This window comes from Dreissena polymorpha, chromosome 16, assembly GCF_020536995.1.
Source record: "Dreissena polymorpha isolate Duluth1 chromosome 16, UMN_Dpol_1.0, whole genome shotgun sequence".
NCBI classification, from domain to species: domain Eukaryota; kingdom Metazoa; phylum Mollusca; class Bivalvia; order Myida; family Dreissenidae; genus Dreissena; species Dreissena polymorpha.
The window spans coordinates 18,120,627-18,136,380 of NC_068370.1; the positions used below are offsets into that span (position 1 = coordinate 18,120,627).

Consider the following 15,754-nt stretch of genomic DNA (forward strand, 5'->3'; position numbering starts at 1 on the left):
TAAATACTTACCTGTTATCGTATGCTTATACTTTCCAAGGGGAAATAACTCATCCGGAATTTTAACTGGGAATCCGCCACCTCAATACCGTAATACAGGCCAGGTTAAACATAGTGCAATGCAACCTAGCCAAAAATCGGTAACCAACCCTCAATATTCTTTCAATATATATACAAAAATATTAATCGAATAGCGGGGTGGGAGGTGGGACTTACTGATAACAGGTAAGTATTTAATAATTAAAATGAATTTTATTTAAAAAATTTGTTTTAATGTCATAAATACTGACCTGTTATCGTATGCTGATTTTGCAGCTGCGGTGGGAAGGTTCGTATATATTTTCCCAACACAGTAGAACCCATAAACAGGGTTATCAGCTAATGATATCAAGTAATCTTCGTTAAAACGGTATTAATTATGACTTCTCGGACAGAGTAATATGTCTATGTCGTAAAGAAGACACTACCGTTAGTGAAACCACAACAAGCCCAAACGTATACAAATTGTATTGTTGGCACTTCAGAAAACGAAGATAAAAAGATGACAAGGTGGTCGGATTCCTCCAGTAAACAGCTTAGAGCACGTCAAAAAGTGGGGTGTGATTAATATATGCCCACAAAACAGCTCTTAATTCATGCGGTCAGATCCTAAAAAGGAATGAATCCTTAGATAGGATAAGATTAACTTTCCTTAGTCGAGGTCTAACCCCGAGAAATAGAAGCCGCAGACACATCTCCCCCCCCCCCCTTTTTTGGGGAAATGAAGAGTGTCTTTGAGAACCTCGAATGGACTTCTGACTAACACTGCTGAGATAGAACTTCAAAGCCCTGATTGCCCAAAGAAGTTTATCCTCATCTTCATGACTACCAGTTTAAGAAAACTTGGAAACTTGAAGGTAGAAGCCATATAGAGGACTTGATATTAAGCAAGGAATCCTGGCTGACACAACAAAGTGAAAACGACAATAGATCCAACTGGAATTGGTCGTATTCAACAGAAAAAGCATGAATTTCACTTCTCCGTATCGTAAAAGCCATAATAAGAAGGAAAACCGTCTTAAAATTATATTGGAACTGTTAATAAGCCTGATGAAAAAGGTTCATAGGGAGCTCATTAAGCATCCCAACATGTTACACAAGTCAAAACCGCTTAAGAAGGTAAAGGAACGAAAAACATAGTGTTGACGTTCCATAGTTTGGATCAGTTCCAAAATAGGTAAGACAGCACAGAGTTGCGATGACTTACACAAAACAAGGTATACGAAAGCATAATCTCTATCCTTTGATGAAGAAAAGAACAAATTTCTTATCATCAAGAAAAAGATGAGAAAAACCTCTATGTATCTAGCAGAGTGATTAAGGTAATAACTATGCTCTCAATTACCCAGTAAAAAATGAATTTCCATAGAACCTTTATACAGTTCTGATGGAATTATCCTTGCACAAGTAACAAGGATTGAAACTCTAACAGAAAAACGTTCTTCTGTAGAGATAACTAAAAGTTATTAATGGCCAGACATGAAGTGGCACATGTTTGGATCAGTAAAAATATGTCTCAGTGAGATATGATATTTGACCTGTGAAGAAGTTTCCTGAAAATAATTGTACAGGAGACTTAAAAGGTCGTAGAACCATAATCTCATGGTTCATTAAGTATATTTCATGAAATTATGGCAAAAACTCAGTTATTGCAAAAACTCACCAAGAAGGCAAGATATTCCAGTTTATGTCAATGGACGAATGTATAACAATCGCACACCCTGCTGGATCGATTCTGTGAACTGCATTGTTGACGTTGTTCAGCATACCGGTATACAGTGCGATATACGATCGCATAACGCTAATAACTAGCGTTTGATGATAAACAACATTCTTTGATATACTATGTACACCATGCAACTCGTCTGCAACTTCACTGCCGCGCATGCGCAATTACATTATTGAACCCAACGGAAAAATAATTCGAAAGAAAGAACTGCAGGATAAAAGGTCCAACAGGGCGTTGAGACGAACTGGTATGAGAAAGACGATAGAGAAAATTTGTTGTTCTTGCAAAGAACGAATAAGTTCCTGATTTCCAGTTACAAGGAGTGATAATATGATCACCTCCGTGTCTGTAAGTAAACCACGACCGATGTGTGATAGTTGAAACCATCACAAAGGAATCGTGAAAATGTGTTGTAAATGAAAAACAGCTAAAAAGAATTTTCGCTTTTCAAGATGTAGATGTGCAGGTGATATTCGTTAGGATACCACATAATTGAGAAAATCAAGATACGTTGTTCTATGTGATCGTCCATAACCTTATCTGCTCACATCTGTATAAGATGTAAGGAAGGTTGTGGTAGAATAAACTATATTCTTGCCAAGATAATCTTCTAGTCTAGACACCACTGAATAGTGGTAAATAATGACAAAAAGATGGAAATCTGTGTCATTAAATAATCCCGAGATTAATACAATTATCTTAAAAATAAAGCTGAAACGGACGTAAGAAAAGACGTCTCAGCAGAAGGACCGGTGACCGGACCGGTAAATACCGACCGGTGACCGGAACCATTTGTCAAGGATGGGTGGGCAAAGAAACCACGGCAAGCCGAACTTTCCCACTCCAAACACACTTGAAAATTGGTAGAATAGGACAGTGTTTAACACTTATAAGTTTATGACCTATCTACAGAATATAGCCTCTTCTTGAACCAATAACAGGCGCCTTTAAAATCCTGGATAATACAGGTCGCGAAGTCATCGATTTGCGAAGTACGGAAATATGATTGATAGTGGTACCTCCGGAATCGGAGGTGTGATGGCAGAAAAAGGTGAAAACCCTAGGGGTAACCTTAAGCGGGTCCACGCTTGCCGGTAGAATGCATGGAAGTCTTAAATTCTGACTTGATTAATCCATTTACTTCAAGACTTCTAACCTGGACGAATTCCGAAAGGAATACGACCAGTTATAGGAAGACGGCCTGTTATGGCCAGAAGTGTAATAGAAGAATAACTTTAAGATGAGGTCCCTCCAGATCCTATGATCTAAGATCTGAGTTCAATAGGTCCTAAGCCATCTACAAGACTGTAGCCGTCAATCTGATAGGCAATCCTATGTATCAGAACTCTTGTTGATTCCAGTAGCTTGAAAATATGCACTGCCGTAGGAGCAATAGAAAAGCAGAAGTCGATACAAATGAAGTCTTGCTAATCCTGCTAGCGTCATTAATGTGTCCCAACTGTTCCGTGACACTGACTGCAAAGTCGGTAGCCGACAGGTAAAGGCGGTTAAAACAATTCATCCTTCGGGTCTCGAACATAAATTAATAGAGGTCAAATAGTAATGTTCGACCTCAATGCTAGTCTCCGAGCCCACTTCAGCCGATCTATCTGCAAGACCAGTAGTCTGCATGTAGCCGGTTGAGATAGAAGTACAAATAACAGATATAGCATGATTTGGTAACCGTCGCCAGTAGAACATCAGTATTGAAAAACACAAAAAGTCATGTAGATTGTTGAATCCATAAAATATAGTATTCAATACAATCATAGCCAGGGGTATACAACTATGTAATGTAGACGATACCCGTGATACTAAAAATTGACCGATGAAAACACAGTGGAATACCGGTAATTGGTAAGTGGTGACCGAACCGGACCGGTCAATGACCGGTAACTGTAGCCCGGTGAACGGACCAGTCATAATATGACCGGTGACGTTACCAGTTAAAGACCGAAAAATGGTGGAATCCATATGGTCTGTTATCAATGTCAAGCACTCCTCGGAAAAGAAGATCATGCCAAAAAAAATCCAATCCGATGGCGATGAGACATCACTTATTCTGACCGGTGATCAGTGATCGGTGATATGACCGATGAATGGTGACCGATGTCCGGTGATCGGTACCGGTATAATATAACTGCGTCAGAATGGAAATATCTGGTGCAGAAGAATGACCATCCACGAAGTCATCTGATAATGTTAACCGGAAAACAACGGTAGATTATCAGTATTAATAGGCATAAGTGTCCTTGTAGTCGTAGTGGAGAAAAGAACAGCTTATCCCGAAGCCTGAATGTTAAACGAACTAGTGTTCGTATACAACTACGGCTCGGTGACTGCAACATGTGTGGATGCCATAAGAAGAACCATCACACGTGGAATGGAGACATGATATTCCTAAAGGAATAAAATGGAGAACGTCTATATAACCAGTAGGTTCATTAACGCCTACGTGAAAAGTGGCGACATCCATATAACTTCGATGCCGAAATATTGTTCGGCTACGCTGGAAATATTGTCTTCTACAATATTGTCTCCGTGAGCATTGACATGATCGCTTACGAGCGTATCAACGCCGAGAACTGCTCAATGAAGGAGAGGTATGTTCGATAAATATCCAGTGGTGCTCAATGCAGTCCGCTGATGTCTACGTGAAGGTTGACGACGTCCTCGTTTCCTGCGATGTCGAGATCTGGATCGTCCGAGATGTGGATCGGCTGCGATGAGACCGAGATCTTCTAGAATAACGTCTCCGTGAGTGACGACGTGATCGCTTACGAGAGCCGCGACGATGAGAACTGCTCGACGAAGAAGAGCGTGTCCGATGTCTAATCCTTGATGAAGACGATGTATTCAACGAAGAATAGGAGAATAATTCAATGAAGAAGACCGAGTTCTTCTTCTTGACCGGTGACTGGTGTTATCGGTGGCAGGCCTAACTGATGACTGTTGACCGGTGACCGGAGCGGTGATCAATGACCGGACCGGTGACCGGACCGGACCGTTGACATGACCGGACCGGTGACATATAAATTTTTTTATTAGCAAATTAGTAAGATATTGTTTGAAGTTTCCATCACCTTGACCTTCAAATGAATGACATTGAAATGAGCAGTGGTGATCTTCTAGTACTGGCCAACCTTTATGTCAAGTTTGAAGACTCTAGGTACAAGCATACCAAAGTTATAACATGGAATAAGAACTTTAACATTTTTACCTACCAAAGTTATAAGAACTTTAACATTTTTACATTCAAGGTCACAGTGACCTTGACCTTAGAATGAATGACCTTGAAATGACCAGTGGTCATCTAAGTGTGCTTGCAAACCTTCATGTCAAGTTTGAAGACTCTATGTCCAAGCATACCAAAGTTATAACAATTTTAACATTTTAACATTTAAGGTCACAGTGACCTTGACCTTCAAATGAATGACATTGAAATGACCAGTGGTCATCTTCTAGTACTGGCCAATCTTTATTTCAAGCTTGAAGACTCTAGGTACAAGCATACCAAAGTTATAACATGAAATAAGAACTTTAACATTTTTACATTCAAGGTCACAGTGACCTTGACCTTCAAATGAATGACCTTGAAATGTCCAGTGGTTACTTACTAGTTCTGGCCAACCTTCATGTCAAGTTTCAAGACTCTAGGTCCAAGCATACCAAAGTTATAACAACTTTAACATTTTTACATTCAAGGTCACAGTGACCTTGACCTTCGAATGAATGACCTTGAAATGTCCAGTGGTTACTTACTAGTTCTGGCCAACCTTCATGTCAAGTTTCAAGACTCTAGGTCCAAGCATACCAAAGTTATAACAACTTTAACATTTTTATATTGAAGGTCACAGTGACCTTCACCTTCAAATGAATGACCTTGAAATGACCAGTGGTCATCTGTTAATCCTGGCCAACCTTCATGTCAAGTTTGAAGACTCTAGGTCCAAGCATACCAAAGTTATACCATGAAATAAGAACTTTAACATTTTTACATTCAAGGTCACAGTGACCTTGACCTTCAAATGAATGACCTTGAAATGACCAGTGGTCATCTGTTAATCCTGGCCAACCTTCATGTCAAGTTTGAAGACTCTAGGTCCAAGCATACCAAAGTTATACCATGAAATAAGAACTTTAACATTTTCGAGCACGCCGCCACCCCGCCCGCCCGCCCGCCCCCCCGCCCGCCCGACAACATCAATCTATAAGCCGAGATTTTTTCGAAAAAAATCCGGCTAATAAAATGACGATCAATTAGATTGTCATACGGAACGTTAAAATCATTATTGCACACAATGGCAAATTATAAACAATCTGTCAATAGAAGAACACGCTTTGCACGATCTCGTAACACATTAGAAGAACATGCTTTGCACGTTCTAGCAATGTATTAGAAGAGCACGTTTTGCACGTGGTCGTTCGCGCCTGAAAACACCCAGCATGGTAGAAATAAACCATTGTTCGATAAAAACAAGCATGGCTTACCTTTTACAAATGAAACAAAATCCATTAAATCCACACAAATTAATCCGAATGAGAAATAAAAAGATAAATAACACAATTTATCTATTCAAAACCCCAATCAACCAAGTGAAAAACAATATTTTAATTCAGAGCCGTAAAAGACACGTATACACCTGGTTGATCCGGAAAGAATATTGAGGGTTGGTTACCGATTTTTGGCTAGGTTGCATTGCACTATGTTTAACCTGGCCTGTATTACGGTATTGAGGTGGCGGATTCCCAGTTAAAATTCCGGATGAGTTATTTCCCCTTGGAAAGTATAAGCATACGATAACAGGTCAGTATTTATGACATTAAAATACGCTGCTGTCGTAAAAGATAGTTTGGGAGTAAATAAAACAAATTAATTAATTATCACCGTTCAATTCAATTCGACAATCGGCAGAGATGTGTAATATTATCGCCATATAACTAATTAATTAATTATCACTCTTAAATTCAGATCTGAAAATATTCGGTAGAAAGATAAAAAGTGGTCAGCTTAGAAATATTTATTGACAGGTATTGTCACGTTTTTGTTTCATTTGCTTATCTCCTTATACGCCTTTCCGACCGGTCGCTATTTTGGAGGCAGACGGCGATATTAAATGGGTATTCAATTTATACAACATCTGCATATGAATGACCCAATATTATCTGATAGCTCCACCCGTTCTCACGTTTCATTCGACAACGTCATGTCATGTGTAAGCGAGCTCAATGCTGATTGGCCAGCTACCATGTGCACTTCATTAACAACAAGAGGGCCTGAAAGGCCCAAGGTATCCCCCGCAACATATGCTTTGTTTGAGGATGGGTGCAAATTGGACAGATAAAGATAATGATAGATGGATGGACGGAGGACAATAACACAAAACTAAGACAAAGGAAGGTTATATTCATACCAAGTTTCAAAGAAATCCGCCAAAGCGCTTCCAAGATATGGCTCCGGACACAAAAATGCCTATAGTAAAAAGCATTTTTTCAAGATACAAAGGGCCATAAGTCTGTTTTTAACAGATGGTGTACAATGCCATTTGGCGTGCATCATCCTCTTATGCATATATATACTCATACCAAGTTTAAATGAAATCCGCCAAAGCAATTCCAAGATATATCCCCGGACACATAAGTGCCTATAGTAAAAAGCATTTTTTCAACATACAAAGGGCCATAAGTCTGTTTTTAACAGATGGTGTACAATGCCATTTGGCGTGCATCATCCTCTTATGCATATATATACTCATACCAAGTTTCAATGAAATCCGCCAAAGAATTTCCAAGATATGGCTCCGGACACTAAAAAGCATTTTTTCAAGATACAAAGGGCCATAAGTCTGTTTTTAACAGATGGTGTACAATGCCATTTGGCGTGCATCATCCTCTTATGCATATATATACTCATACCAAGTTTAAATGAAATCCACCAAAGAACTTCCAAGATATGGCTCCAGACACAAAAGTGCCGGACAGACGGACGGACAGACGGACGGACAACGCCAAAACAATATCCCTCCGCCTCTGGCGGGGGATAACAAAGAAATGAATATGCATTGTTATAATGAAATATAAACACATACAGCTAAAAGATTTACAGAAAGCGAAAACCTAAGCACAATCGAGGGACACCACACATAATCAATTGGTCACTGTCGGTTCAGGAACTACTTTAAAGTACCCCGTGTACCCTGAGGTAAACTAAATGTTCCCCGGGTACGAAGTATACGTTTAAAGGCACCCGGCAATACGACGGGGTTCTTTTAGTATATTTTCCGTACACCAGGAACAGTGTAGGAAACTTTAAAGTACCTGGGGTACCATATACACACATACAGCTGATAAATTTACATGTATTTCCCTGTGTGTGATCGTGCTTATTGAAAGCGAAAGCCTAACCTAAGTTCTGTATGTGAGTGTGATCTTTGTCAGTGTTGTTCGAGGTGCTGTGCAAAATGCGGATGTGTTGGTGTGATAGGTGTTTTGGAGAGATTTTTCATTTGATAATTGTCACTGATGAGAATGTAATGATAAACAGACAAGAATAACAAGCGAAGAATATAGATATACTGGCATTTCCCCAGAAATTTGGTCAGGCACAGCGGCAGGCGGTTGGTGTCGATTTCTTTATATACTTTCTAAATGTTATAAATCAAAATCCACACTACTTTGGAGCTACTAAAACACAAAATTTCATAATATTTATGTATTTGTCCTCAGTTCATTTCAGTCAAGTCATATATTATAAAATTAAATAACAACCAAAATAAACAGAAAGCTAAAAAATGATTGAAAAACATTCTGTGACCAATGGAAAATCTTGCTTCCAATTACTAGTCGTTTATTAGATTGTATTCTGTCATGCACAGACACTAAAGAAAAATATGTTGCAGGTATATAGCGAATTCCGTAAATATGAAAGAAACTATATATATATGTATATATTGTATCTGAATATATTAAATGTTGGTACTGTGAAGTTATAGCCGCCGTTAAGAAAATAGTGTGAACAATTTTAAACGGTCGGGAGCAATCAAATAAGACGTTTGATTCCAATTAATTGTATTCATAACTTAAATTATGCACAACCGCAACACACATCAGTTACGGTTTATTTTTGAAGCAAGTTCTTTATACTTGTTTATTTTCTGCAATAGTTGTTAACAATTAAAATATTTAAAAGATCGCTGTGGCGTAGTGGATATAGTGTCCGCCTAGCGATCGGGAAGTCACGGGTTAAAACCTCACTGTGAGCGTTCCTTCGATCTCCCCCAAAAGACACCAAGTACTGGTTCTAGTCCCAGGAAACAGATTCGAGAGCGTTTATAAAAGCATACGGCTTTCGATGCAATCAAGCTAAAATAAATAGGTTTAAACTAATTAAAATAAAACAAACAAACAATTTGAGTATATCTTTAATTGCTCTACCTCCACATGTACCGGTAATAATAGATCATTATCGACCATTATTATGATATTACGACCATAATCGATCCCCATTAACGACCCGTAAATCGTTCATACGTGTTACCTATGCCCCTTATGCACACACCGCTGATAAGAGCGCTGATAAGAGCGGGCATGTTTTGATTGAACGTTGGCTGAATGTAGACAGCATTCGGATTAAAGCTTGCGAGCTCTTGTGAAAATGTCAAGCGAGCGCATTTAAGTCCGCTGGGCTTAAATCGCATGGGGAAATCCCTGATTATATGTATCTATACATGTGAATATATGGTGTTCGAATATATGTATGAATACAAGTTACACTTTGAATGGGTTGTTTTATATAAATCATTGTTCTTAAATCATGCTCCAGTGTTTTACTTATTGTTATAATGTATAATAATGTCTATCTCAGAAGTCAATGAATTACACTCAATATCAATATTAAAGTGATAAGTCTTATGTTACTAAGAAGTGAATTTTTAATTTATGTCTTACCTTATTAAAGTATCTGATGAATAAGTCATTATCAATTGAAAGTCATACAACTTATGTTACTTATCAGTGATTACATTTTGTAACTTCTATCAATTCCTAGTTTTCATAATTCTTATAATCCATGCACTACACTTTTGTTATTTTCTATTTTGTTTATGGCTAAAAGCAATTGTATGCTTTAGAGCTAATAAATGTTGCTGCTGTAGATGCTGTTGTGTTATAATTCCCTTACGGCAGATCTAAGGGTCATCGTTCCTTTTGTTTCTTCCTAATGTCTGTTGTCTGAGCGCTATTCATATACAATTAACATAAGTATTAATTAAAATTTGAACAAATTATATATAAAATTTCTGTCCATTTAAAACAAATATTTAATATTTGAAAATAACCTTTCTTAAAAACATAAATTGTATGTTTGGAGAAAAGCATAGGTAAACCGTTTATTGGTACATGTTGTAAACACACCGCATGCGTTCCTTTAATTTTTCTTTTGGTTAATAAAAACTGTTCGATATGCAAACAAGTTGACATTTACATTAACGCTTGACGTGTTTGAAACTTTGATTAAAATCTTTCTTCTGCGAGCACACCACATCATGTAAGTTATCTTAATTTGCTCATTATAGATATATTGACGATCTATTTGTGTTAATTCATGCCAGAAAATAGTTTATGTTGTTAATTTTACCAATAAATACCCGCCGGGATTCTAGGCGGCAATTTTGCTATGGTAAATGGCGAAACCAGTTGCAACTCCCAGACCCGGAGGGTCAATAGCTGGGAGTTGGATTATTGCAACTAGGTAACTTGACTGTACCATAGATTTAACGAGATATAAAATGCTCTTTTTTATTTTTTATGTGACAATATATTCCATTTGAATTTCCGGCGACGATATTCAAACATTTACGAGCGAACACGAGATTGGAAGTGCATTGTTATTGCGTTGTGTTATTCACCAAAATACACATGATGATGATGATAGATCAACAAAACAATGTCGATTTCAAAATTTGTAAAGAAAGGTTGAATACATCGAGTGAGTATTAATTGAAAGTAACTAAAGATATTTATGCAAACGTTTGTATACCGAATGAAAACATTTAACATACAAAGTGGACAAATTGATTCAGAGATCGATTTTCTCACCGAACAAAATTCAGCGAGCAGGCGCTTGTTCCTACCAACAAGGTTCCCGGATGTAGTCTCGTGAGTGTTTACATGCGCACCGGTTAAGTAAAACGGCAACGAACGTAACGGGCATCCACAAAATAGCACAGTCACAGTCCGCTTCTTAAATTATCAGTACCAAAATGATCCCGGTCACAGCAATGATGCGTCGAGAGCAATGTTTGTTATCCATTAAAACACAGCCTGTGTGTGCGTAATTCAGAAGTTTATTTAAAGGTCATCACTGAGTCTTCACGACTACATTATCTGCCGACCTATCGCGTGTGACCTTTCACTCGGGGGAAAATATTTAATGTTGAGTCAAATTAGGTCAAATGTACGCCCGCTGTCCGGGCTTTCGCAAAAGAAATAATTTTGATCCAAATAGACCAGTGCACGGTGGCCTATGAGACCTTAATGTGCACAGGTAGATTGAGCACAAACGTTTTAACGATTCTGTTAAAACACCACCCTAGACGGTAAGTCCCATAAATAGGAATCTCAGCCAAAGGTTAGACACCCGAAAAGGTTCTAAAATACTGCATTTTAATCACATTTAATCACAATCCTGCCTTTTCTTAAAAAAAACTACACATATAATGTCAGTTCTTTATAAATGGTTTCCGGTCGGCACTAATTCCGAAGATACACTCTGGATCTGGCTGCATACTGTATGGGTACTTTGCAGGGCCTTTCAGCGAACTGTGTCTGCGCGCACATCACTTTCTTCCAGATTGTTCCACTCTATTAGTGTCGCAGGGAAAAAGGAATTCTTATGTACCGCAGTTGGGGTTTGCACTTGATTTGTATGAAACTCTTATAGTTTTTATTAGAGTATTTTTCAACAATGCCATCTCCTTTATAGTCTGAGAAAGTCTTAGGGGTTACTCTACGTTTAGATTGCCGGACTGGGGTTAGGAAGACTTGGCTAGGCAGGGCTGGTACTAGCCCCTCAAACACCTTGTAGAAGATCAGTCTATTGGCCTTATTTCTTTCCTGAAGGGGTGGGATCTTCATACGTTGCAGCATATTTATCACGCAGCCAGGTGTTTTGCTGTTATAGTCTCCGGTAATGAATCTCGCTGATTGTTTTTGGATCTTTTCAACTTTGTCTACGTCTTTTTGAAGGTAAGGATCCCAGAAAATGGATCTATATTCTAGAGTAGACATTACCAAAACGAAGTACAATGTATGCTGATTTAAGACAGGTTTTCGGGCAGTGTTTCAGGTTGCGTCTAAGAAAGCCAAGTGTGGCATTTGTTTATGTTTTTGATGATCTTATTTATATGTGAGCTCCAATTTAGGTCTTCTGATATATTTACACCGAGGTATGGTTTTTTGAGACTTGTTGAAGAATGTGGTTACGGAGCTGGTAGAATGTTTAGGTTTTCTGGTGTATGGTTAGGATATAACATTGTTTGGCGTTGAATCTCATGCCCCATGTGTTGGTCCAGGTTTCTAGTTTATCTCATATATATTACACACGGAGTAGCTTCATGGATATGTACATATTTCAATTAACATAGTAAGCTCTTTTGGCTTCTAAGTGTTCAGACGATAATCAGATAAACGTCACTTAGCTTATAAAATTATATAGAGGATATTTTTTGGATTCGGTGGATTATCGATTTGAATTCACGAGTGATCATATTGATCACTTATGTCAGTACTAGTTAAGCAAATATCATAACGATCTATACTTGCAACTTCTAGTTTGAAAATACCAACGTTACAACGTACCATAGAAACGATAAAAAATGGGAGTGCTAGTTTACAACTTATCAGAGCGATCTTCCATAGTCAGTTCTAGTTTACAACTTACAATAACGATATAAAATTGACAGTTCCAGTTTACAACTTACCAAAACGATCAACCATTGGCAATACAACTCACAACTTACGATAACGATCTACCATTGTCAATACTAGTTTACAACTTACCATAACGATCTACCGTTGGCAATTGGCAATGCTAGTTAACAACAGACCATAACGATCTACCGTTGGCTATGCTAGTTAACAACATACCATAACGATCTACTGTTGCACGTTCTAGTTCACAACTTACCATAACGATTTACCATTGGTAATACAACTTACAAATTACCATAACGATAAACCGTTGCAAATACTAGTTTACAAGTTACCAAAACGATATACCATTGCCAGTTCTAGTTTTTAGCTCCACTGGCCAGAGGCCAGCGGGGCTTATGTCATGGTCCTGTGTCCGTCGTGCGTGCGTCCGTGCGTGCAGGCGTTAACTTTTCCTTAAAACATAATTCTCCTAAACTACTGGTCCAGTTCTGATGAAATTTCACAGGAATGTTCCTGGGGTGAACTTCTTTCAAATTTGTTCAAATTATGCCCCTGGGGTCAAATTTAACCCTGCCCCGGGGGTCACAAAAATGGAAATTTGCTTATTTATGGCCTATTTTGTGAAAACTTTCAAAATCTCGTCCATAATCATTGGGCCTAGGGCTATCAAATTTGGTATGCAGAAACATCTAATAGTCCTCTACCAATTTTTTTTTTCAAATTATGATCCCGGGGTCAAATTTGACCCTGCCCTGGGGGTCACAAAATTGAACATATGCTTATATAAGGCCTATTTTGTGAAAACTTTCAAAATCTTCTCGTCCCTAACCATTGGGCCTAGGTCTATCAAATTTTGTATGTAGAACAATCTAATAGTCCTCTACCAAATTTCTTCAAATTATGCCCCTGGGTCAAATTTGACCCTGCCCCGTGGGTCACAAAATTGAACATATGCTTATATAAGGCCTATTTTGTGAAAACTTTCAAAATCTTTTCGTCCATAACCATTGGACCTAGGGCTATCAAATTTGGTATGTAGAGACATCTTATAGTCCTCTACCAAATTTCTTCAAATTATGCCCCTGGGGTCAAATTTGACCCTGCCCCGGGGTCACAAAATTGAACATATGCTTATATAAGACCTATTTTGTGAAAACTTTCAAAATCTCGTCCATAACCATTGGGCCTAGGGCTATCAAATTTGGTATGTAGAGACATCTTATAGTCCTCTACCAAATCTCTTCAAATTATGCCCCTGGGGTCAAATTTGACCCTGCCCCGGGGGTCACAAAATTGAACATATGCTTATATAAGGCCTATTTTGTGAAAACTTTCAAAATCTTCTCGTCCATAACCATTGGGCCTAGGGCTAATAAATTTAGTATGTAGAGACATCTTATAGTCCTCTACCAAATCTTTTCAAATTATGCCCCTGGGGTCAAATTTGACCCTGACCCGGGGTCACAAAATTGAACATATGCTTATATAGGGTCTATTTTGTGAAAACTTTTCAAATCTTTCTGTCCATAACAATTGGGCCTAGGGCTACCAAATTTGGTATGTAGTGACATCTTATAGTCCTCTACCAAGTTTTTTCAAATTATGCCTCTGGGGTCAAGTTTGACCCTGCCCTGAGGGTCACAAAATTGAACATATGCTTTTATAAGGCCTATTTTGTGAAAACTTATAATATTCTTGTCCATAACTGTATGGCATAGAGCTACCAAATTTGTATGTAGTGACATGTTATAGTTCTCTTCTTAGTTTGTTCAATTATGCCCCTGGGGTCAAATTTGAAACTGCCATGGGGTCACAAATTTGAATATATGCTTATAAAGGTCTTATTTTTTGAAAACTTTCAAAATCTTCTTGTCCATAAACATTGGGGGTAGGGCTACCAAATTCGGTATGTAGTGACATCTTATAGTCCTCTACCAAGTTTGTTCAAATTTTGTCCCTGGGGTCAAGTTTGACCCTGCCCCGGGGGTCACAAAATTGAACATATGCTTATATAAGGCCTATTGTGGGAAAACTTTCAAAAATTTTCTTGTCCATAACCATATGGCAAAGGGCTACCAAATTTGGTATGTAGTGACATGTAATAGTTCTCTTCTTAGTTTGTTCAAATTATGCCCCTGGGGTCAAATTTGAAACTGCCAAGGGGGTCACAAAATTGAATATATATTATGAAGGGCTTATTTTGTGAAAACTTAAAAAACTTCTTTTCCATAACCATTGGGTCTAGGGCTACCACATTTGGTATGTAGTGACATCTTATAATTCTCTACCAAGTTTGTTCAAATTATGCCCCTGGGGTCAGATTTGACCCTGCCCCCAGGGTCACAAAATTGAACATACGCTTATATAAGGCCTTTTTTGTGAAAACTTTAGAAATCTTCTTGTTAAAAACCATAGGGCCTAGGGCTACCAAATTTGGTATGTAGTGACATCTTATAGTCCTCTACCAAGTTTCTTCAAATTGTGCCCCTGGGGTCAAATTTGACCCTGCCCCGGGGGGGGGTAAAAAAATTGAAAATTTGCTTAGAAAGTATAAGGCCTATTTTGTGAAAACTTTAAAAATCTTCTTGTCCATAACCATTGTGCCTACGGCTACCAAATTTGGTATGTAGTGACATTTTATAGTCCTCTACCAAGTTTCTTCAAATTATGCCCCTGGGGTCAAATTTGACCCTGCCCTGGGGGGTCAAAAAGTTGAAAATTTGCTTATATAAGGCCTATTTTGTGAAAACTTTAAAAAATCTTCTTGTCCATAACTATTGGGCCTATTTCTACCAAATTCGGTATGTAGTGACATCTAATAGGTCTCTACTTAGTTTGTTCAAATTATGCCCCTGGGGACAAATTTTCCCCTGCCCCAGGGGTCACAAAAATGAACATATGCTTAAATAAAGCCTATTTTGTGCAAACTTTAAAAATCTTCTTGTTCATAATTATAGAGCCTAGGGCTACTAAATTTGGTATGTAGTGATATCTAATATCTACCAAATTTGTTCAAGACTCGCAGATGACCCCCTATTGATTTTCAGGTCACTAG

The 15,754-nt window shown here is 38.2% G+C and overlaps 1 protein-coding gene and 1 long non-coding RNA gene across 4 annotated transcripts in view; both read right to left on the bottom strand.

The window, feature by feature from the left end:
- The window catches only part of LOC127861506 (elongin-C), an 80,821-nt gene extending 69,802 nt beyond the window's left edge, over positions 1–11,019 (bottom strand). For all 3 annotated transcript variants that reach the window (XM_052400071.1, XM_052400069.1, XM_052400068.1), the window contains exon 1: positions 10,864–11,019. The gene's annotated coding sequence lies outside the window, so the exon portion shown is untranslated. The remainder of the gene's footprint in view (positions 1–10,863) is intronic.
- Positions 1–15,754, bottom strand: part of LOC127861513 (uncharacterized) — a 170,923-nt gene that overhangs the window by 126,133 nt on the left and 29,036 nt on the right. The gene's annotated exons all lie outside the window — the stretch shown is intronic.